Raw genomic sequence first — 24,030 nt, 5'->3', positions numbered from 1 at the left:
GCACTTAAATAATTACTTATACAAAACCCTTGAGAAATAAGAATGAACCACATTTTACAAGTTTGAGAATTGAGGCACTTGTCAGCTGTGCCTCACAATCTATCCAGAGAGCCAAGCAGAGGTTAACCACATAGCATACACTCTTAGGATTTAGCAAATACCAACAGGTTAGTGCCCTGATCACATAATAAAACGTATAGGTATGACCACTTTTATAACAAAGTAAGTGTATAGCATTATAAAAACAATGAGGAAAGTTTAATAATAATGACTGCCAGCTAGCTGACCACTCGACTCCCATGACTCTTCACTGGATTTGGGTAACCAACTGGTTGCTGTTGTTTGCATAAAAACTAAGGACAAAATCCACATATCCTCAGACAGAAGACAAAAGGCATATGAAGACTGACTTGGTCTTTACCAGGAGGCTTCTTGAAGTTGAGCACATTCGCAGGCCAGCATGGGAAAGTTAAGCACTTTCCTAGCTGTACTGCACCTGTTGTATAAACATCTCTTTGCCGAGGTACTCAACACCAAATACTAGGAATTAAGAACTGAAGTCACACCTATAAACAGAACTCAAAACTAGGAAAGGTTCTTTGTTACAATATTTTCTAATAATTTTGGGTATTGTTGACCTGAAAATTTGTCTGTTAACACAGAAATTTATAGTACTGTCTTATCAAACCACTTTACACAGAGACTCACAACTTCAAATATCGGTATAAACAATAAAGGCTTTTCCCCACTTCAGAACTCCATTTCTAATTTCAGTTTTCATTTGGCAATCCCACAGATCACATATGCCAGACAAAGCATTTCAGCCTTTGTCAATGATTGGATTATTCTATGATCTTGTTAGCAGAATGGACACAAATGTCTGCCTAACAGCAAAAAAAATTGCTCTCTTTGTGAAGCACAGCTGAGGCAGACACTAGTACAATTATTTCTTAGAGCTTAGAAAACAGCATGATATCATAATGCTTTAGAAAACTGCAGCAACTAAAAAACCGGCAGGCTGTGAATGTTATTCATATATGTGTATATACAAGTATATATACCATATAAAGTGAAAGAAAGACAGGAAGAATATGGAATAAACCACAAGTATAATAAAATCTGGGATTGTGCAGATTTTAACGGATATCACATAATAAAAGTGTACTAACATTAATAAAGAGGTATTTTAACAATTTTAATATATGTACAAATTTCCTCATAATTTTTCCCACACCTTACAGCAATACTCACCTGATGAACAGACATCCAGAGGAGTGAAGAATGAGCAGCTGACTTTCCAAGTGAACAAGACATCAAAAATTGGCTTTTGTACTCCTACATGAAGCACTCTACCACCCCTTTTCACAAAAACGCAAGATGGCTAAATCATAACCAACACCAAACAAAGATTTTTCTAGCTTTTTATAACTACAGCTGTCTTTTCCGACACATTAATCTATTTTGCACCCACAATGATTCTGAGTTGTTTTCAGCACTTTGTAAATTCTTCATAAGCTGTTATTTTTAAGTTGCCTGAAAGGGCAGAATTCTAAAAACAAGTGTATAAGGTAAGCTAAGTAGTAAAATGTTTTAAAGTGCTCTTTAATGGATCCTCCTTTACAATTTGAACAGCAACTTTTCATATCTGACATAAAATCCATAGATATAAATCACATTAGAGGGTTATTCTTTCTCCATTATCAATCTCTGTCTCTTTATGGAACATTAAAGTCACATTTGACCTTAAAACATGATAAAATGGAAATCAAACTAGAATGTTTTGTAAAAGATATAATGAACTTGTACCTCTTTTAAAAAAGTCTCTTTATGATGTAATTTTGAATGCCTCCTTCATTAAATAGCAGCAAAGATTTTCAAAGTATAGCTGTGACATTCAAATAAAGGAAAAAATGGTATTTGTCATGACAACTTCCATGAAAAAAAGAATCAGCCTGTTACAAAACAGAAATGTAGAGGCTCCACTTTTCAGCAAATTCAGCATTTAATATAAACAGAAATTTGTAGTTCCCCACCAAAACTGAGAGACTTCCGAATGCAGCAATCCCATAAAATTAGAACATCACTCCAGGAGGGACTCTTAAACCATACCACACTATTTACAATACTTATTTTACAAATAAGAACAGAAAGAATCCACAGTTCTGCCAAACATCTGCCGCGTGCACATATAATAACTAAAACTAGGAAAGTTTTGCAAGCATAATCCCTTTGATCATACAGGTGACTTGTTAATTGCTCAGTGGTTCCTACCCACAACATATGTCAAATACTCAGAAAAAAAGTAAGGTATTTCTCCCCCTCCCTCTGTCAAATAATCTTTAATACAGGAGTTAGAGAAAAATGGCTCCTCTAAAAGAAGTGGAGAGACCCATCTCAAAGTAGCCACTAGCCACTAAAATTTTTCGAAAGGATTTAAAAGTCTCTGTTTTTCCACTGTGTTTTTTCATTTTCCAGATGCCTTCAGGTTCACCTAATCCACTACTTTGAGAGATGCGATACCAGGATATAGAGTGGTACATGTTAATAGCTCACAATAAATCCAGATAATTCCATTTATGTGAAAATAAAAATTCAGCTTAATTTTCTGTGCCCAAACTCAAAAATATACTTTTACAGTTTTAATTCTTCATTATTTTCTGATTTCTTACACTTACAATAATGCACACTCTCATGCTTGAATATAGTTTTACAATTAGATACACTATTGAATGCAAACTAATTTTCACTTCCACAAAGCACTTCCACTAGTGCTTTGGCCTACCTAATCTATGTTATCTGTTTGGGCAAGTGTATAATGAAAGTATAATCACAACAGTACTGCAGTCACACTCACGATGAAACAAAAAACACTGAAAGAAGGAAAAGGTATTTTCATATATACATTCCATAGGTTATCTATGAAAAGTCTTCCATTTAGTGGCTGTTGAAAGTTTTTCAAAGGGGAAGTGTATTAAGCAGAATCCTTTGACACAGCACAGAGCAGTGGAAAGACCCTTTTTCTCTAGCCCTTCATCCATGATGGAACAGAAACCTTCTCTTTGCCAGTAAAACAGAGTGGAACAGGGTTTTTCCTCTCTTCCATTACCTGCTTGGACAAGACTGGGGGCTATTTGAACATGCAGGTTACCTGAAGATGCATTTTTAAGGAACAGTAATTCTAAAGGACATCAAGGTCATCCAAAAGATTATTGAAATGAAAATAGAATACATTCTGTATGAAGGAAATATTCCAGAAATACTACTGCAAAATTCTGACATGGTAAATTAGTCTATTCTGCCTGTCTATATACCGGTGAAGACGAGGATTAAACTAGTGTTTTCAGAATTATCTTTGATCATCAAAAAATGTTAAAGATTTCCTCAACACACCTTTGCAGTCCCAAAATTAGTGAAATGTTTTTCACCAAGTATGAAAAATTTTAATAGGGTACAGTTTTAACAGCCATACTGCATCTTTTTATTTTCATTCTTCAACTCTGAGATCACCGAGTGCTTTTACATATGCCAGTTCCTTTGTCTAACCTGACTAAAAGCCACTTGCTTTGTGAACAACTTGTCTCAGAGGGTGTCATTTAAGAGGAAAAGTCATCCATAAGATAACGTGTAGTCTTGCCACTAATGCAAATTCCCTACAAATAAGGATATTTTAGTAAATGAAGGAGCTCTTCAATCCTCTGCTTTCACAGATCTTTGCACTTGACCTCTGACCTGAGGTTTAAAGTCTGGACTAAAAATGCTACCCAGGGAAATCTTACAAAGACTCCTGAATAAGACTTAGAAAAATGAAAGCTTAAAACCTCAACAGCGAACAAAAGTCAACCAATGACAACATCTGACAGCCACCGTCAATTCTGAAGTGATGCCTCTGTCATCCAACGACTCGAAGTATTGATTTCTCTCAGCATGAAAAAAGCTTAAGCCAATGAAATAGATATAGCATCATCCCCCCGATAATAGCCATCAAGGTTAACACCAGCAGAACACTTATCAAAGTATCTCTTCCATTTCTTCTTGTTTTAATGGACTGAACACAATGCAATGGCTTCTCATCTCTGCAACCCATAGTTTTCCAAACCTCATTTATTCTCTTTTCCATCCTTTTATCTGATTTGAAGATTAAAAAGAATCTGCATCTAAATCCACTGTTTGCAATACGAAGGGGGAGAGAAGGGCGTTGATTTTCTAGCCAGACATTCCTGGGGAAAAAAAAACAAACCTATGCATATAAAATCACAAGGGGAGGTGTGGGGTAGAGTGGGGTGCTGGAAATCTGCAGTTGACTTAGATCATGCCAAACACAGACTGGTAAAACTATGGTCATGACCAGAAAAAAAAAAATACTACCACAATCAATTCAGGTTAGTGATTAGAGAGAAATGCAAGGATCTCAGGAGACATCTGGTTTTAATCTGTGCTGAGTCAACAGCTTTATTTTTTACCTTTAAGTCTCATAGTATTAAGCTTTAGTAAACCCAACGAAATAATGCAACAGCACTTTTACTGAGATTGCATCTTTCAAATGAACCCAATTTAGTACCATAGTTAAATGAGACAAACTAACAAGAGTTCAGCTGGATATAAAACCAAATGACAGAATAAATCAAGACTAAAGAGCAGAGACAAACAACATCAGAATTTTTCTGCAGAATCCATTAGTACCACAGACTTTTTTTTTTTTACCTTTTTCTTTGATGCTTACCTAATAGTTATTATTTGTGTTAAGGTAGCACCCTTGGATCACAATCAAAGATGAAGCTTTATATGAACAAGTAAGAGCTCTCACTCCTTGCTAGAAACTGGGATTTGCTGTATGTGCCTACATTACTCCAATAATTCAACTCTCTAAGTATCACTGCTAACCACCGGCACAAACAATATGCAGAGACAAACATTCTTGTCGAACCCAAGAAGCTAGTCCTTACCGTACATATGCCCAAATGTTTTGTATTCAAAGTATGCACTAGGATAGACATTCTTCTCCCTCTTTTTCGCAAATCCGGTTTATGTCCGCAGTCCCTTCATACTATTAGCCTGTTTACAACAGGCTAATATCTTAAAAACACTACAGTTGGACATTAAATCTGAGATCCCTTGGGGCCACATCTTCCAACTACATGTCATTTTTCAAGCTAGAAATCAAAATACAAATCCCCTATGCTCTGGAAACAGGAAAGCTCAGCACTTCTGCATAGGCGATGATCTTTTCTTAAGGAAAGAAGGAGCCAGTGATGGTATTTTAAGCCATTTCCCAACCACACTGCATCAACCTTGTGACATTCAACTGCTTCAACACCACTGCCAAGATTAGTACTGCATTCACTAAATAACTTCTAGTCCATTGCAACAAATGAATTGAATCCATGAACAACTTCTGGAACTGACAAACTCGCTCACTCTATAAGGAGCATCCACTCTGTCCAGCAAATGAGACATATGCTTACATAATCTAGGGATTCACTACTCATTCTTAGAGAGGGCCAAATTAAGGCTGCACTGCTTTGATTTTGCAAAACTGTTCCATATTTGGTTTTGCAATTTTTTCATACAATTTCCACACAACTTAGATTTTAAAAAGAGGAGAAGGGAAATAGCTTTTAATCAGATGAAAACACTTATACAAGTCTCAAAGGAGCCAAATTTGGGCCAAATGCAAACACTTGTATCACTTCACCCAAAGCAAAACAGTATCTGATTGTTGCCTTGTCTGCGACCAGTAGTTAACCCTGTGTGAGCAACTTGTTACTGCCAGAAGAAAAACACAGTAGTGTTTCTAGTGTTTAGCTCCAGACTCCAAAGGTGCAGTAGAGACCTAAACAACGGTCCCAAATCTATTTTCAGTCTCCCCCAGCTTTTCTTTCTGTTTTTCTCTTCTATCTGCAGGCTCTTTCTCCTATCACCCACCCAAACTTTGCCTTTTAGTTGTTGCTGTCATTTACCTTACTTTAACAATACCACCAGGACACTTCCTCCCCTCTGTACCATCTGAACTCTAAGTGGAAGTAGGGGAAATAATTATCATCCACAGCAATGGTGAGGCTGTCAGCTCAGGAAACATTTCCCAAAAAAGTCTTGCTGTGGCTTTCAAGACATTCTTCAAGATCTCGTGAAAATCTTATGACCGGGGCCAGATGACGCATCTCCAGCAAACCTCAACAAACTAAAGCTCTGAAATTTCTTCATTCATCACCACTTCTTCAACTGTCTTGTTCTACTGAGGCACAGTAAGGACCTCACTTACCTGTACGGTAGGTAGAAAGCTGTCCAGCAGTTTTAGCCCTAGCAGCCAAATAATTGCTTTCTTAGGATTAAAATTTCCAGACACCCTACTGCCAGCACAGTTCCTTTACAACTTACAGCACCAAGATTTGGCACAGGAGTGATGCTTGAGCAGATTGAAAGTCACACTCAGTTCAGATGGCACAGCTAAACCTTAAATGGAGTCTCTAAGAGCAGGTGACACACTATCGAGTATTTTTAAACAAAGCAACTTACTAATTAAGCCCTTAAAGGTACAACAGAAACAGCAAATTTTCACAAGTTTTGTGTCAGATGAATTCTGACCAATTTTTCATAACAGCGGCGAAAAGTACATTTCTGACAGTGGGAAACAAAAATATCTCAAAACATGGAAACCCCAGGAATTCTAAAGGAAATAAATGTTTTAATTTGGAAACATTTTTCCAAACTACTTTTCCAAATCAAGAAAAAGATAAACCTTGGAGAGCACAAAGAACGAAAAAAATGTAGCCAGAATTACTCAGATGTTAAGCTGATAAACTGAAAGAATATGGAACCTTATTACAAAATACCTTGTACCACTTTAACCTATAAATGTGGCTTCAGCCTCATTTGGATGAGTTGAAATTCTGCCGTTACCAAAGACACAGCCATAAATACTTAGTTCTATTACTATTTAATACATGACCTGTGTTAATTGTATCAACACCTACCTTACAGGAATGTGTATTCCTATGTAGGACCCTTTTTTATTATTGTATAATATGAATGTGAGTTTTTATATGTAGAATACAATGAAAAAATAATCAACATAATTCTGCTGATTTTGTTAGGTATTGTTTGATATTCCTGCTACATCACACTCACTAAATTTCCTTATAAATTTGCCAAACACATGCAAAGCAAATTCATTTCCAGCCAAAATCTCCACATAAACAGTTTCCAAGATTATGTAAAGTTCCAGATTTCAAAAAAACCCAGATAGATTAGACCCTTGAGATATCCCTGCAGCCTGGGGTCTGCGTTTCTGTCTATTTTCTACATAGTTCCCCTCAAGTCCTTTTTCAGCTTTCCCTGTTTAGTGTTTAAGAGCACAATTCTGATTTTAATCCAGGAAATTCAGAATGTATCAAAATATACTAGCTCATGAACAAAGAACAGAGAAATAACTTACATGTGAGATAACAAGACATTTAGACATTATAGCTTCCTCTCTTGCCATAACCAATTGCATGCTAATGACAAGCACATCTCTAATAAGCTTTGGTACATTGCATACCGAGTTGGTTTCAGACCTGACTCAGCTCCTTAACATGTCACTTAAGGTGCTTAATAAATAAACAATTAAACAGATCATAGTTTGCCTTCATATAACTTTGTTTTGTACTCCGAGAACAGAATCAAAGGTATGTTTAAAAGTATTCTATCCTGTACAGTAGTCTAGTACTAGGCATTAAGAAGAAAAGGAAAAGTACCATCAGCACACAGTAAAATTAGTTTATACACAGGGATACATAATAGTAACTAAGGCAGATGTAGGAACCAATCACCTATCAATCTGCGCTAGCACCAGGAGCACCTTTAAAAGTGTTCTGTGCCATATTTGAGCAACCTGGTCTACGGGAGGTGTCCCTGCCCGTGGTAACAGGGTTGGAATTAGATGATCTTTAAGGTCCCTTCAAACCCAAACCATTCTACAGTTCTATATCTGGCAAATCTTTGGTGAAACCTCAGCTGTGAAACATTCTGACATGAACATGAACTCACAACCAAAGGTAACCCATCTGTCCTTCACCAGCTTCTACCATGCTTGCTCCAAATGTTAATTTAGTGGCCTTGATTTCTGACAGTTCAGGACCTTTACAGTCTCTCAAAATGGAGAATCATTACCTTGACTGGCACATATCCTTGAGCAACACTGCTAAATAGGACAAACATGTTTGCTGGCAATGTAGTTCCTTCCCATACACAGAATAAAAAAATCCTTTAGTTTCTGCTATTAAGTCACTGCAGCTTCATCTGTATCTGCAGAAACATTTTAACTTATTATTAAGAAAAAGTATTAAGGGCTTTTTCTTTTTGTCAAAAGAATTTCAAATTACTACCAGAGAATCTGTGAGGAAAAAAATAAAACACATAGGATTTTACTCAAAAGTGTATAAAATAAAAATACTAAGCTCAGTGCTGCTGATTCACAAGTTTCTAACTTATACGCCAAACTTGCTCATCACCTTATGGTAAACTAAGGTACTTGAAAGACTTATTCTTTGGAGACCAAGTATTTTAAAAGCAGGAGGTTTTGATTAAGATGATGATGAAATGGCAGAGATTTGCAAAAAAAAAAAAGAAGAAAATGGGAAGGATTCTTAAAATATGGCATTTTATAGCAGATACCCTTACAAGCATTCCTTCCTTCATTGCCACTTACTTTGGTAACATGTTAAGCAGTCACAATCCCAGGTTTAGTTAACCTCTCTGCCTTAACTTAAAGCCTCCTGTCAAAATTCTTACAGCATCAAACTATGAAAAGCAAATTATTTTAACTTCATTTTTCTCTGCTCCTTTTTTCAGTAGTCTATGCTTTATATTTCATTCTAACTAGTGTACGAGGCTTTTTTCTTTGTGATTGGTTCCCATGCACTTACATAACACAATTTTAGACTTTTAGAACAGCATGAGATAGGTATGAATAGGTTTGGGTTTTAATTAACATTTCTTACCCAGAAAAAGTTCTACCACTCTTGAAAGGTTAACTTTCGGCTCTAAAAATGGCAAGGTTTTTCTGTCTGGTTGGTTTTGCTCAATGGTATGAGGGTGTTTTCACACTACACCTCGCTAACAGTTATCAGCATTTGTTACAAACAGCTGAACTCCTGGATGTTGCTGTAATGGCAAAAAACAGATCACACAGTACAACTGCACAAATCATACTTAACTAGATTTCACTAACTGACTTTAATTCAGTGTAAAATAATAAACTCAATACTTGGAGCTTGTTATGTTTAGAGCACTATAGATACATAGGATAAAAAAGCAACACAAATAGAATCATAGAATAGTCAGGGATAGAAAGGACCTTAAGATAATCTAGTTCTAACCCCCCTGCCATGGGCAGGGACACCTCACACTAAACCATGCCACCCAAGGCTCTGTCCAACCTGGCCTTGAACACTGCCAGGGATGGAGCATTCACAACTTCCCTGGGCAACCCATTCCAGTGCCTCACCACCCTAACAGGAAAGAATTTCCTCCTTATATCCAATCTAAATTTCCCCTGTTTCAGTTTCAACCCGTTACCCCTTGTCCTGTCACTACAGTCCCTAAAGAAGAGTCCCTGTCCAGCATCCCTACAGGCCCCCTTCAGATACTGGAAGGCTGCTATGAGGTCTCCACGCAGCCTTCTCTTCTCCAGGCTGAATGGCCCCAACTTTCCCAGCCTATCTTCATATGGGAGGTGCTTCAGTCCCCTGATCATTCTCGTGGCCCTCCTCTGGACTCATTCCAACAGTTCCATGTGCTTTTTATGTTGAGGACACCAGAACTGCACACAATACTCCAGGTGAGGTCTCACGAGAGCAGAGGAGAGGGGCAGGATCACCTCCTTCGACCTGCTGGTCACGCTCCTTTTGATGCAGCCCAGGATACGGTTGGCTTTCTGGGCTGCGAGCGCACACTGAAGCCGGCTCATGTTCATTTTCTCATCGACCAACACCCCCAAGTCCTTCTCCACAGGACAGCTCTGCTCTGAATCTCTTCTCTGCCCAACCTGTAGCTGTGCCTGGGATTGCTCTGACTCAGGTGTAGGACCTTGCACTTGGCATGGTTAAACTTCATGAGCTTGGCACCAGCCCCCCTCACAAGCGTGTCAAGGTCCCTCTGGATGGCATTCCTTCCCTCCAGCGTATCAACCAAACCACACAGCTTGGTGGCCAGTTTATAGCAAGCACATCTGATGAGCCTGTCCTACTGGTGGCAGTGGAGAGAAGCTGCCAGGGTGAACACCCCCCCCCATCTTAGCAATGTCCACCACCTTGGTGTCGGCTTCCACAGAATGTTTTAGGTTGGAAGGGGCCTTGAAGATCATCTAGTTCCAACCCCCATCATGGGCAGAAGCATGTTGCACATATTACTCAAAGCCCTGTTCAACCTGGCCTTGAACACTTTCAGGGATGGGGCAGCCATAGCTTCCCTGGGCAACCTGTTCCAGTGTTGCACCATCCTCAGAGTGAAGATTTTTTTCTTTATATCTAATCAAAACCAAAGATCCTTCCCAGGTCCCCAGCCATGGGGAAGGTGGGCTTCCCAGTCTCAGGCTGCCCCCTGGCCCTATGGCCCTACCCTGTACTGGGCACCTGTCCTGGCCCTGGCCACCCTCCCCCACAGCTGCCCTGCTCTTCTCATGATGGGTGGGAGGTTGAGATGCTTGGTGAAGTCCTGCTCAGGAGGCTGTGGTGCTGTAGTGGGTACCCAACTTACCCCACTGTGGGACACTGCAGGCCCTCATGGCACCCTGACAGTATACCGTGTCTGGTCCCAAGTTACAACAGAATTTGTTTCATTATGTCAAAACTTGTTTCACAATAGTCACAGTGTTTATACAGTAACTGAGCATTTTGCACTTTGTCTGACACCTCCCTTAAATGTTTCTAAGGCAAGAATTGACATCAGTCATGAAAGACGGAATCTCAGATTGCTCTACAAGCAACACACAATTCAGGATAATTTGATGAAATTTAAATCTCAAGTTTCCTCAAGGTCAGGCTGGTAGAAGGATGAAAGGAGCACGAACATCTCAAAATCCATTATGCCATAACCTTGATACTACTACTTAAACCCAGAATTCATTCCAACAAATTTTTGACAAAACAAAAACAAAACAAAGCCAACAGTATCCTGGCAGTTGGGCACAAATGAAAAAAAGGTGTAACAATGACCAAAGTGCTTGCACTGCTCAGCATTATAGTCACTAACATTGCCTTCCAAGCTCTACTACCAGGAGATAGCTAAATCTTTTAAGATGCAGAAATCTTTGAAGATGCATTTTCTTAAAAGTGAATTAAAAACAGGGACCTAGAAATGTGAGCAGGGAAAAGGGGGGGGGGGGAGAAGGAGTGGAGAGGAATGTATCAGGAAATCTTTCTAGTGTGGAACACAACAGTGAGAACAATTTGTTTTTCTGGATGTTATGAGGTTTTTAAGGATTAAATCTGCCACTTCTGGTAGGACTTCAGAGTAACAGTGAAATCCAGAAGTCTTGAAGTCACTTGGGACCTTCTCTGAAACAGTGATCACTGGAAGAGCAACTGAACTGCCTTATAGATCTTCCTTTCCATGATCTATGACCATCTCAAAGGTTCAGTTTTCTCCTATTTAAGTCAAAGAGAAAAATCAGTAGGTGAACTCACTCTGTAAACATTGCTATTACAGAATCAGATGAAGTAGGAACAAAGAGATTTTTAAAAAACCTATTATAGTTATTCCCATTTAAAAGCTAATACAGGAAAGTCAAGATGAAAAGCTGGACTGCAAAGCAGCAAGATGCAAGTGGCAATGTGAAAGGACCTGTCAGTTCAGTTAAGAATTGTGATTAGTGCTGTCTTGTTCCCTCTCCTGAAAAGTTGTAGGTCTACTCAGAATAAAGAGGTTACCTTTATAGAAGATCGGGAATGTCAACCTTGGCTGGGCGTGGTTTTTCAGTTTTCCACCATCTCCCTCCCTGAATCCCAAACAGACTTCAAAATAAAGGTAATCTTCTCCGTTTAATTGTAAGATCCTTCTTTAAAGAGAATTACAGCCTCTTTTCAACCATTACTAACGGAGGTATTTATTTCAGCACAGTCACTATATTTTGCACTGAGAACAGAGCATTCTCAATGAACGGCTAAAGCTTTCTTTGGAATGAGAAAAACTAGATGTATTATATGCTAGATGCAGTATGTTGCACAACTTCCTCCCCATTAATATTCCAATAAATGAAAGAGAAAAATTCTCTATGTGACTAATGCAGGTAATACTGAAAACCTAAACTGCAAATACTTCAGGCTCCACTGACGAACTTCGCTGAATGATGAGATGCGGCTTTAACCCAGCAGCCTGAACTCAGGTCAGCAACAAGCAGTATTTGCAACTGAGATGCTTTTGCCAGGAAAAGCCAAATGAGAAAACAAACATGCAGAAACAAACCCAGAATACAGGGGGATATTTTACAGGTTTGTGATTTCTTTCTTCAATTCCTGTTACAAACAGATTTCTTATATAAAAGCAACACTTAAAAATTAAACTGTATCTGAGAGAATATTCAAGACTACTGCCAAAAGACTGCCAAATACATCTGGGCTACAAATGACAATACACTGGATAGAAAGTTAACACTCATTTAGCAATCAGATGCACATTTCATCCTTAATGAAGGCCTGAAAAGAAGAGTTCACTTTATTCTGGATACAGGTATCAAAGCAAATCTCACAAAGCAACATAGGCACATCATCTAAGGATCTTTTTCACATTAAGAATCCTATTAGAAGGAAAACACTAAAAGGTAATTGAATTTCCCTCAGTTATCTTCATCTCTGTCAGCTCCTGCTACAATAACTTACTCTCCAGAGCAGAGATAACTCAATTCTGTCCAGCAAGCATATGTTATGAATCTCCAAAGCAAACTTGTCTAAATCATTCTGGTCTTCTATCAAGGTTGGCTGTGGATATGAACTCTGACAGAAGGCAAACAAATTTATTTTTATCTTTTCAATAATTCACTTTCCTGTGCCTTGATGGAAGAATCTAAAGACACAAGTGTTTCCACTAATTCTAGAATTACAAAGACTGGTTGAAAATATTTTATCTGGAAGTTAATGCTATTATAAACTGTTTGATTCATCATTCTGTTTTAGCAGAAACAAAAAAGTGTGTAACAGCAGTTTCAGGCTTCTGTTGATATACAATAACTAAAACAACCTTCTCATGCTGTAATTGACATTTTTCAGAATGGTTTTGACATTTATATTTTCACCTTCAATGGAAATATTAACTGTACAAATAATAATAACCAAAGCATGCTCTTTTTATTTCATCAAAGTTCTTAAAACATCAGTAAGTGCAAATATTCTACTCACATAAGCAAACTGCTTTGACTTTAAAAGACACATTTTAGGAAGGCATAATGACTTATCTAGACCAACATCACAAAAGAAAAGCAATACAGAAAGCAGCCAGAGGAAGGGAAAATGACAAGAATCACAAAAGCTACTTCTGGAAGGAGAGGTGATAAAATACAAGCTGAGGTTCTGGACAAACTAACACTAGTTAGTACAATTCCTGTCAGTTTGTGATTGTTTCAGGCTGTTCAACGTATATGCAAAATAAAAAAAAAAACTGAAGAATGAGCGTATAATGAAGTGACAAAGTTCCCTGCTGGTACTAAGCTATTCAGGGTTGTATAATCATGAAGGAGCTGTGAGGAACTGGAGGAGAAGCTTGGAAGAGAAAGTCATCATGGTAATAGAACAGGAACTTCAGAGTAGGTAAAAGAAATGTAGGAAAGAATCTAATTTTAGATATAAAATGATGGGCTCTGAGTTCAACTTTATCTTCACTCCTTTTTATCATTATGAGATTGCATTATCAATGACATAGTTCTATGAAACCATCAGCTCAGTACAGAATAATCAACAAGCATACAGGAATCAAACAATTAGAAATCACTGGAAAGAACACCACATAAAACACTGTGTATTTATAAGCTCCTGGTGTGTCCACATCTGAATGCTGTGTGCAGTTCTGGGTCTTCTATTAGGAAATATGATAGAACTGAGAAGCATTTTGGAAGGATTCAGAATTGGAATCACTGTCTCAGAAGAAATAACTACATAACATCAGGATTTTTCAAGGTGGGGAAAAAAGAATTGTCTCTACAATTCAGGAAGGAAAAGAGAACTCTCTAAAATCATGTGGTACACAGGGCTCTTTCTAGGTGAGTTCTTATAACATCAGATGGAGAGAGAGTCACAGTGAAAAAGCAGGTCAAAGAGATGGAGAGTGCATGCAGAGACAATCGTGTGAAAGTTTTCCAAGAGCTGATAAATGCTAGGGACTGGCAGTCTTGTTGAACCTGCAAAATATGATCAACTCAGAATTCCCCTGGTCTGCTGAATTTGTACACCACCATGCTAGGTGGTATACAATACAAATTTCTACACTACATGCTAGGACCACTAGCAGCTGGTATGACATCCAAGAGAGTGACAGCTACTCTAAGTAAACAAGGAATCCAGGACTGTGTGTATTTCCCCATGAAGCAAGGGACTTTCTGCAGGATTTTGTGAACCTATTGGAATAAACCTTTCATTATAATTGTTTGAGTCAGCCTTCCAACTGTAAGCTCCAACCGCAAATGCGTGATGGTGTTGTGTGTAGTTATCAGCTATTAACAGTACCAGATTTAAGCTATTAATTACGACAGTATAATGAACAGAAGGTGTTCCGAGAAATACTGGATGTGATTCACGTCTCCTGTTCAATCTGACTCACTACCAGGGAAAAGACATTTTACAACACAAGAATGAAACCAAGATGCCAGTACAATTTGTTGTTACCTCAGTCTAACTATAAGCAAAAGTCTGTTTTACTGAGCAAACGGGGGGAAAAAAATCCCTGAGGAGATACAAAGTAACTGGACATCATTTCTGGCAAGCAAAAATCAGCAGCCTTGGAAAGTGTTACTATGTTTGCCCTTTGAATAAAATCTTCCTTAAGTATCCACAGTTTGAGATAATAGGCTCAATAATGTGATTACTCTTGCTCATCCATGTTGCAGTAGGAATCAATCATCCAAGAACAGAGAATAGAACTACTAAGATGACCTAGAGCACAGACCACCTTAGAAGAAAAAAAGCCTAGTGCAGTGAAGTGAGACGCGATGAATGATAAAAAAGTAAAAATAAGAAAAACTAAAGGAAAACCACATGTGAAGCCAAAAGATAATAATCACATAATAACAAATATGTGCTGAACATAAGTATAAATATATTAGAAAAAAGTTTAGAACTGAGCAGAATTTTAAGTCCAACCTACTAGCTAGAATAGTGAGAAAAAACACCTTTGGGTATTCAGACCACACAGAACTTTCGTGACCTTGTCAACACCAATATCAGAATTATTTTAATACATTGTCTTTCTCACTTAGGTTAAAGTAACTTACAGCAAAGCACATAGGAGAGATGCGACCTGTCACCTGTGTTTTTTCTTCAAAGCTGAACAATTTCTAACACTGTTGTTAAAAAGGTACGTAAGTAATGCAAGCTATCTTTGGATGGGAATTTTAAAATAAAATCTCCAATCAAGCACAACAGGATGTTTGCTTTGTTAATGCTAGAAATTTACACTCTATGTACACTGTATTACGTCAGTCAAGAGTATTTTGTATTTTAGTATCACTGCCTTGCATGAACTACCGTAAAAGTCTGTACATGAATAATAAACAAGGTAAACACTACTGATTTATTTTTCGTGAATAGGTGAGAACAATATTTCTGATGCAAGTATCTGATCTGAAGCAAGAAATTTCTTAGCTAGCTATCTTAGTTTTCATATTACAAGCATAAAAAGATGCAGGAAAACATGGAAAATGTTTTTATAGACAACACAAAAACTGTGTATTAGGGGTTCAAATGAAATGCATGCCATCCATCAAAAGCCTTTTTAAAAGACCAGAAAAAGCTGGAATGGTTAAGCTACAGAGAAAGAAGCCTGTAAGAAAATAGCATTCTTTAAGAAATTTGTTCAAAGAAGTAAAACAGAAAAATATGTCAACTAAGGCTTGTTAGTTTTTAAAACAGAAGGAAGCAGGCCAAAAGAGTCTAAGGAACACTTGCATAAAAGCATAAAAGGCAGTAATTAATTATTTTACAAACAAATCGGGAGCAGTAAGCCTGTTAAAGTATCTCTGTAGAGCTAATAGAAGATGAAAGGATAAAAAGAGCTCTTGGAACATGAGACCACCAAATTTTGCTGATAGCTTTAAATAATTCAAGGTTGTAAAAACAGCAAACATGAACAAATGCTAACACAGTGACTGGGAGATAAAACAGTAAGTGAAATTCATATCAAAAACTGCAAATTTTGTCTAAATCATGATCCCCGCCATCCAGGTATAGCCAAGAAAGAACCCCTATAAAACTGCACTGCTCTTTTACTTGTCCTTCAGCATGTAGCATTCAACTCCGTTAGAACAGTGAGTTTGATGAACTTTCGGTCTAACCTACTACAGATGCTCTTGAGTCTCAGAAAACTATTCATCTGTGATACAGAAGAACATTATTAATGTAAATTAATTTTAAAAGGTACAGAATTTCCAAGTGGATTTTATTAACAAATTATTTTGGATTTTAACTGCTCTAAATAAAGTTCCAGTTATTAAAGTTTATGGCCAAATTGTTTCCTATTCCACAAACCAGCAGAACCTATGGCTCTATAATATTCTACTGAGAGATGTTCATCTGAGTATTTGAGTAATTCCCGTCACCAGTAAGTATTCATAAAGAATTATCTGCAGTAAGCGGAACCTAACTATGTAAATCCTGCACATACTAATATAAGATCAGACATTCAAATTTCTGTGCTTGTTTTGCTACTGCATGACCTCTTAGAAGTAACTTAAGTCATTAAGGTGGAAGAGATATTCCACGTATAGATTATGATATTTTACTCACTTCTTACTCTGTATTTACTTTGAGAGTTACACTTTCAATGTTAATAAGAAGTTTGAAACTTAGAACTTGAAATTAAAGACAAAGAAGAACAGAAACCAATCCTAATAAAGTGCTGTTTAGACATGACCGTATCTATGCTGATGAATCTCTAAGCATGCTCTAATTGTAATTCTGGATTTTCTATTGCTACTTAATTAGCAAGTGAACTAAATAATAATAAAAAAAAATAAACAAAACCACAAAACAAACAACAACAAAAAAAAAAACAAACCAGAAACAAACACAAACTGCCTGTCAGTCTTACAATTATGGATTTCCATACACATACACAGAAGTTAAGATACAGAAAAAGATAAGTTCAAAGAGGAATGTCTGTTCCCGGGTTAGCGGAAGATAGGTTACAGCAGAAGCGTACAATGCTGTTCTACATTCTCTAATTATCCCATTTTCTTCCTTCTATGCTGTTTCAATTCAGTCATTTAGTCATTTTTAAGATACTTCATAAACAATATTATTATATCTTTTGATAGCTCTTAGACACAGCCCTGTAAACTATTTTGATTTAAATTTGAGATATAACAAAAAAAGATGTCTCCGCATTCCAGTGCTAGTTTTCATACCTTCTCCTCCCATTGCTTATTAAGCGCAGTGAAAGAGAAACTACAATTTTTCACTCGTCCTTTCACAGTCAGGCAATACTTTGCCCCAACACTTCCCAGAGCACAGGGAAAATGTTACGATGTTCAACCAGAAAATGAACTTCTCATTACAGTATCCTTTACCTCACATGAGACAACAAATCCAAAAATTGCCACCTCAGGAATATAAGAAGTTTAATTTCCCAGTTTGCAACTCATCACCATATTGCAGCAAAACAAAATGGGTTAATCTTCCAATGGAAAACAAGAAATAAAATTTCTTCTATGCTCGGCACTCTGTTGAAGAGCTTAAAACACATCAAAAAAAAAGTGTTTAGAAATTAAGTAAGAAGTTTTCTTCCTTCTACCAACAGATGGTGCTACACTGCTTAACCTGCCCAATACAAAGGACAGTGGTTATTTAAAAATTAAAATTTGAGAAAGTTAAGCCCGTTCATAATGAAATGTGTAAAGCCTTATTTTCTGTGAGGGTACATCTAACATAGTTTGTGTTGCCATATTACATTTTTGCAATCTATATATAACTTTAGGTTATATTATTACAGGACACCTACAACTTGCGCTATCCATTACCTTCCTATGCTCTGTAAAGACCCATTACTGATAACCCACACTACTAGACAGAATGTCCATTGAAAGCATTCTGAAATCTTTTGTTCTAATAAATAAGGTCATTGCTGTTAAGTATATTGAATAAGAATTTATACAAAAAGGATGTTGCAAGAGCCACAGAAAAAAAAAACAACAAAACAACTTGATGCATGAGATCCGTAACATAAGCAGCTCTTACTAAAAACTGGAAATTATATGGAGAACAGGGACTCGGTCAAGGATTACAACTTTCTTTCACACAGTAACTGTATGTTACATGTAAATGTAACTATCACCTACAGAAACAACAGACACCAAATACCGTTTCCTAATTCTTCCAAGGGCTCTCAAACATTCTCTCTGAGTTACAGGTATTCCTGACACAACTGATTTGCAGTACTGTTTAGTTACTTCCTCTGACACAAATAACATCTTCTAATATTTAATGCTTAGTACACCAAAGGGGAAGAGGTTCAGAACACACAACATTATCAATCAATGGAATCAGTGAATTCAGTTTTCTGCCAAGAAAACAAAAAGCAAACAGCTACATCCAATTCACTACTGGAACACTTGCTTAGCCTTGCAGCTTATCTGTGTCTAGGCAATACTTGTATTAAGATTCCTTTCTCCACATGAGCCATGAAGTAAAACATTCAGTTTATTACACACAGCCTATAAATTGATACTGAATAAGAATTAAAACTGTGAGGAAGTCTGAGTCTTTCGCATGCAAAACCATAACTGAGCAGAAAAGGGCAACAAATTTTACAGCAGCTGGAAATACTAGATTTAATTACTGAAGAGAAATCATGCAGAGAAGTTAGCTGCCTAGTATGATTTATAACAAATGCAAAGGGAAAGTCATGTGAAATTCTCAGTTAATCAACAGAAATGGCCAATAACAACAAAGCCAGCAGTTTCTATTTCTATGGATGACTACACTTTGAAAAAATAAGACCAGAAATTCAAGGGAATCACACCACACAATCTTTAAAAACAGCTACTTAGAGGAGGCAGGTTAGTAAATTACAGCAGCAGCTACATTTTACTGAAAAAAATTACTCCGGTGTCTGTTTTCCTCACAGACTCAGAATGAAGAATCCTTGTCCATCCATTTTAGAATGCTTTCTGAAAATTGTGTTGCAGTGTCCATTGCTCCTCTACACACATTTATAAAGTGCAACATTATGAACAGTTCTGCATAGCACCTTTCCCTCCATTTTCCTATTCCTTCATGTAAATATTCCAGGCAAATAAAACCCAATGCTGTTGGAAGGATACCAATCAAAAATACTTTACACAAGCATTAAGATATGCTATTACAGATTTTGGTCAAAATCCAATAGTGCCATGAGAAAGCAAACAAAACCTTCAATACAAAGATGAAACACTGTAATGCTCGAACAATGCAGGTCTAAAACACTTGCAAGTTTACATATTTAGAATTCTATAAATATGTATATTCACACATAAATATATAAGGAGATTTATGCAAGACAGGAGGCATATCCAAGGAAATGGGCACTCCTGTAATAAATTATAAAATAAAGTCAATTAGAGCAGAAAATTCCCTCCCCCTCCTCACACCAAATCCAATTATTCTCATAGGCCCAACTCCACAGTAGTCTGCACACAATCTAAGACACAGTACGAATCACCACATTTTTCAAGGTCATTTCTAGAAAGCAGTCTAGGTGGTAGCATGAAACTAGTTGATGGAATTCAGGCATAAAGAGGTTCTTCTTTGGGATTTTCAGCTCTACCAAACATTTTGGTTTTGAAAAATGCCTAAGAGACCCATATATATCAATCCCAGAGACACTGGGCAAAATTTAAGGTTACAAGGGTTATAAGTTAAGTTACGAAAGCTCACATTTCCACATTCACTGTAAAAATGTTTGCTTCACTGCCACCTCACTAGAGAAATGAGTGGAATATTGCTTAATCACATTGTAAAATGGGTAAATATGTCTTGGGTCTCACTGTGACCTCCCTGTACGTCTACATTCATAGATGTAATTACTTACAGAAGTAGCAATGAAACCATAGGTGAAGAAAGGATCAGAACAAAGCAAGAAATAGGTTAACTTTTTTTATTCAGCCACAGAAAAATCTCACAACCGATCCTTCATCTCCAAAGCAATTCTTAGAAGACAGACAGCATAACTGGTTTGGCTCATAATTTATTTTACTTACATTAGCTCCTATAAAGAAAAAAAAAAAAAGAGAAAAAAAAAGAGTGGCCAGATACCAAAGTGAACTTTTTTTTTTGTCTTTTGCAGGCTGCTGAGTTGTAAGGTAGAATCACCTAGAAAAGGGTGGGAGGTTGCATCTCCCATGAGGGAAGCTGAGCACCTCCAGTTTGAAGACGTTTCCGAAGTACAGGACTACAAAGGCAAAGGAGGGCTCTGCAATGCAAAAGGAGACAGACACTCCAAACACAAAGGAAGAAAAACAGCCAAGCCAAGAAGACAGATGCCCTTCTTGCTACCAGATACAGAAGTGGATGTGCTGATTTTGCTCTGTTTAAGACACTGTATTTGAAGTTTCTAAAATAGAGAGAATTGCCTTAAGAAGACACAGGGAGGAGAAAAAAGATTTCTTTTCAAATCCTTTTAATTTAAATTGCAGGCACTCAGAGTTTTCCGCATACCTAAAGTTACAGCACAAAATGGAGCAATACGCAAAAAAAAACATTCCTGCTTTAGACGCCTTCCTTTGTTTTTGGCTATCCTACTTTATGGAAAGGGAATAGATACTTTCCTCTCCATGTTCTAACCAATGCAAGGTACCACCACATGGAGATACAGCAAGGAGAGACCCAATCAGCCGTTACGCAGCAAAGGCAGTATGTGCCACATTACTGTTGCTTCTCTGCCTCCTCCTGACTATGACAGAATTGATAGGTCGACATTTCTCAGTCAAGGAAGGAAAACATCTGTTCTGTACTTGCACTGAATTAAGAACCAAACAGGAGGGGTACCTTCCCTCTGGACCCTATGCAACTTTTAAAATGTCCCATGACAAATTTCTAAAGTGCAGTTGTCCCGCACAGCAGTGTTTTTCATAGTACTACCTATCTTTCTAGGTTTTTTTCTCCCTCTTACAGTGACCATCCTTAGCCCATTCATAACCAAATACTATGCAATAATATATAATCTAGAACTTCATTTTGAAGTTTGTATAGCTATTCCATTGTTTCCTCCTGCCTCTATGTGCCCCCAAATACTAGAGTTCAGTTTTAAATGATGAAAAGATATTTTGCCTTTTACTTCAAAACTGCCTTTGCTTTAAAAAAAAAGAAGTAAAAAAAAAAAAAAAGTGTTCTACAGAAAACTTTATAAGACCAGATTGCTCTGTCACCAGGCTGCCAACCTGTCCAAAATCTGACACATACATTGAAAGGCTCAACTTTTTCATGACTTTTAGAAACAGGAGAATTAAAACCAGGTAGCAGTAAACATACTACGGATCTTTAAAAAGAAATTTGGGTGTTGGATTTTTGCTGGCCAAATATTACCATGGAACATTTCACATGTCACTTGAAACACCAGAAATGCAAGTCTGAATGAAAATGAAAAAATGGGTGACAGCTCTTACCCCATTTCTTACCTGAAATCTTATCTCTGAATCTTTATCCCTCACTCAACCAGACTTTACAGAGTCACTCAGCCCTTTATTCCCATAGCTCAGGTGGCAAAGCCTGTGACCAAACCACACAAGTCAGGCTAGACAAAACAACTTTTAGCTCAGGGTTCATCATCTGCTGCTCTGCTTTCTTACAGGTCCTCAAGCTGGAGAATGAACCACATCAAAGGCTGTATCAATTGTTTTGAGAGTTCTTTTTCTCTTATTTCCTAGTCCTTCTCGTCATGCCAGTGAGTCATGACATGAGTGTTAGGGCCAAAAATTAAGGCATCAAAACCTCAACAGCCATTGGTACAATGGGAATATACCTACCAATTGCAATACACAGCATAGCAGCAGCCCAACATGGCAGACACCAATTCCCATTAAACAATGGAATAGCACCAGGCTAGCCAAGTGACAGATCCAATTCCAGGCACAATAGAAGAATGGTAAGTCTTCTATTGTCTGAAGCACCACTTCAAAAGGCTATGAGGAACACTATAGCTAAAAAGTACCATTGTACTAAAGCAAGACACACTTAACAGGGCATGTGAAAATGAGATCATACCATGGATGGATGGAAAACAGTACACAGGAATTTCTGATTACTGATGAGGTATCTGCAAATTCAATGGATGTGACTAATGGTTCCCCTTTGCACAAAAGAAACATAACATTGACTGAAGCCTGCCACATACATCAGTAACACTAACTTCATGAGACACTAGGTTTGTTATTTAAGCATTTGCTAGAATCCAGTAGTTGTATATCATCAATTTGCGTACCTGCAGAAGTGATGCTAGATACAAGTTTTTCCAACGCAGTAATAAAACTAAACTTGATAAACAGACTGCTGCTATTTTGGTACACTAGTTTCTGTTTAAGTTCAACCTGATGAGTTAAACCCCTTGAGCCATCATACTGAGATAGCACAGATTCAAAACAGCATCAACTTAAAAAAGTATCAGCCCACTCTTATCCTACAGGGTTGTCACAGCAAAACTCTGAGCTATATTAAAAAATGTAAGTTGATGCTCAGCACAAATTTCTTCCAGACATCATAAAAGGTGTCCTGAGACTGAAATAAGGCTAACAGTGAAGATGTCAGTGAACAACTGAATCCATTGATAGCCCGTATTTACATGACAGAACCCTTTACTTCACACAGATTTCCCACATACACACACACCTTTGTGAACAGTTTGCATCTGAAGAATAAAAGTGGGCTGTTCATCTAATCAATAATGCCATGTCATGCACAGAGCTTCTGCATAAATCCAGAGCAAAAGATGTCAAGAATGTCCCACTCCAATGATTATCAGGCAATGAAGTAAAAAGATGCACTTTTCATCTCCACAGGACCGTCGCCAAACCCTTGATGTAATAAATGAAACATGCCTGCTATTTCACCATTGTAAAATGGTACTGTAGATATCTTACAACATCTCCATTTGCAGGAGGGGGTAACTAGCTCTAGATGAAGTGCAGATATGTTATTAAACAACGCACAGCTTGAATCCTGGGGCCAACACAGATGACCTTTAGAACATAAGCACTGTCTAAGACAAATATGCTTTCATCTTTGGGGAGTATTTTTTCAAGCAAAGATTTAAGAGTAAAACAATTTAGAAATACGTTAAGCACAAATGTGCCTTCAATCTCTTAATGCTTCATTTTAAAAACAAAACCACAAGTAATATCATATGTCAGAAGAAAGACTAAGTACTCTTTAAGCAGAATACTAGTGAATTTAGTAAGATTTAGCTTCATTTTCATTTAAGCAACACAAAAGCACAGGGAAAGGAGATATGTGATGTAACTGAGATCCAAAGTCGGAGGTAAGACTAAAGTGATTCAGAAAAAAAACCCATGTATTTTTATTACCGGTCTATAAAAAAAAAGTCCATTATTTCACTTTAGAATCCCTTAAGTGGGATGAAACCAAAACCACACCAAGGCATGTAAAACATAAGGAAAATGTTTTTAGAGATGGATTAAGTGAAACAGCAAATGATACAAAGAAAAAAGTTAATTTCTCTTCAGTAAGGGTTTATTTTCCAGAGTTACATCTTGACTGTGACACCAAGGAGCTTTAACACATATAGGGATATTTGCTTCATGCGAAAGTACAGCATTGGCATGACAAAATTCCTTCCCTACAAACTATGGTTTGCAGATTCTGA

General features: G+C 37.4%; 1 protein-coding gene across 1 annotated transcript in view; it reads right to left on the bottom strand.

Annotated features, from left to right (window-relative positions):
- Window positions 1–24,030, bottom strand: part of LRBA (LPS responsive beige-like anchor protein) — a 400,308-nt gene that overhangs the window by 238,779 nt on the left and 137,499 nt on the right. The gene's annotated exons all lie outside the window — the stretch shown is intronic.

This window comes from Pezoporus wallicus, unplaced genomic scaffold, assembly GCF_028554395.1.
Source record: "Pezoporus wallicus isolate ANWC-B61680 ecotype Strahan unplaced genomic scaffold, APGP_CSIRO_Pwel_v1 contig_7178, whole genome shotgun sequence".
NCBI classification, from domain to species: Eukaryota; Metazoa; Chordata; class Aves; order Psittaciformes; family Psittacidae; genus Pezoporus; species Pezoporus wallicus.
Note: the sequence above shows the minus strand (reverse complement) of the source record. Positions and strands in the feature narration are given on the sequence as shown.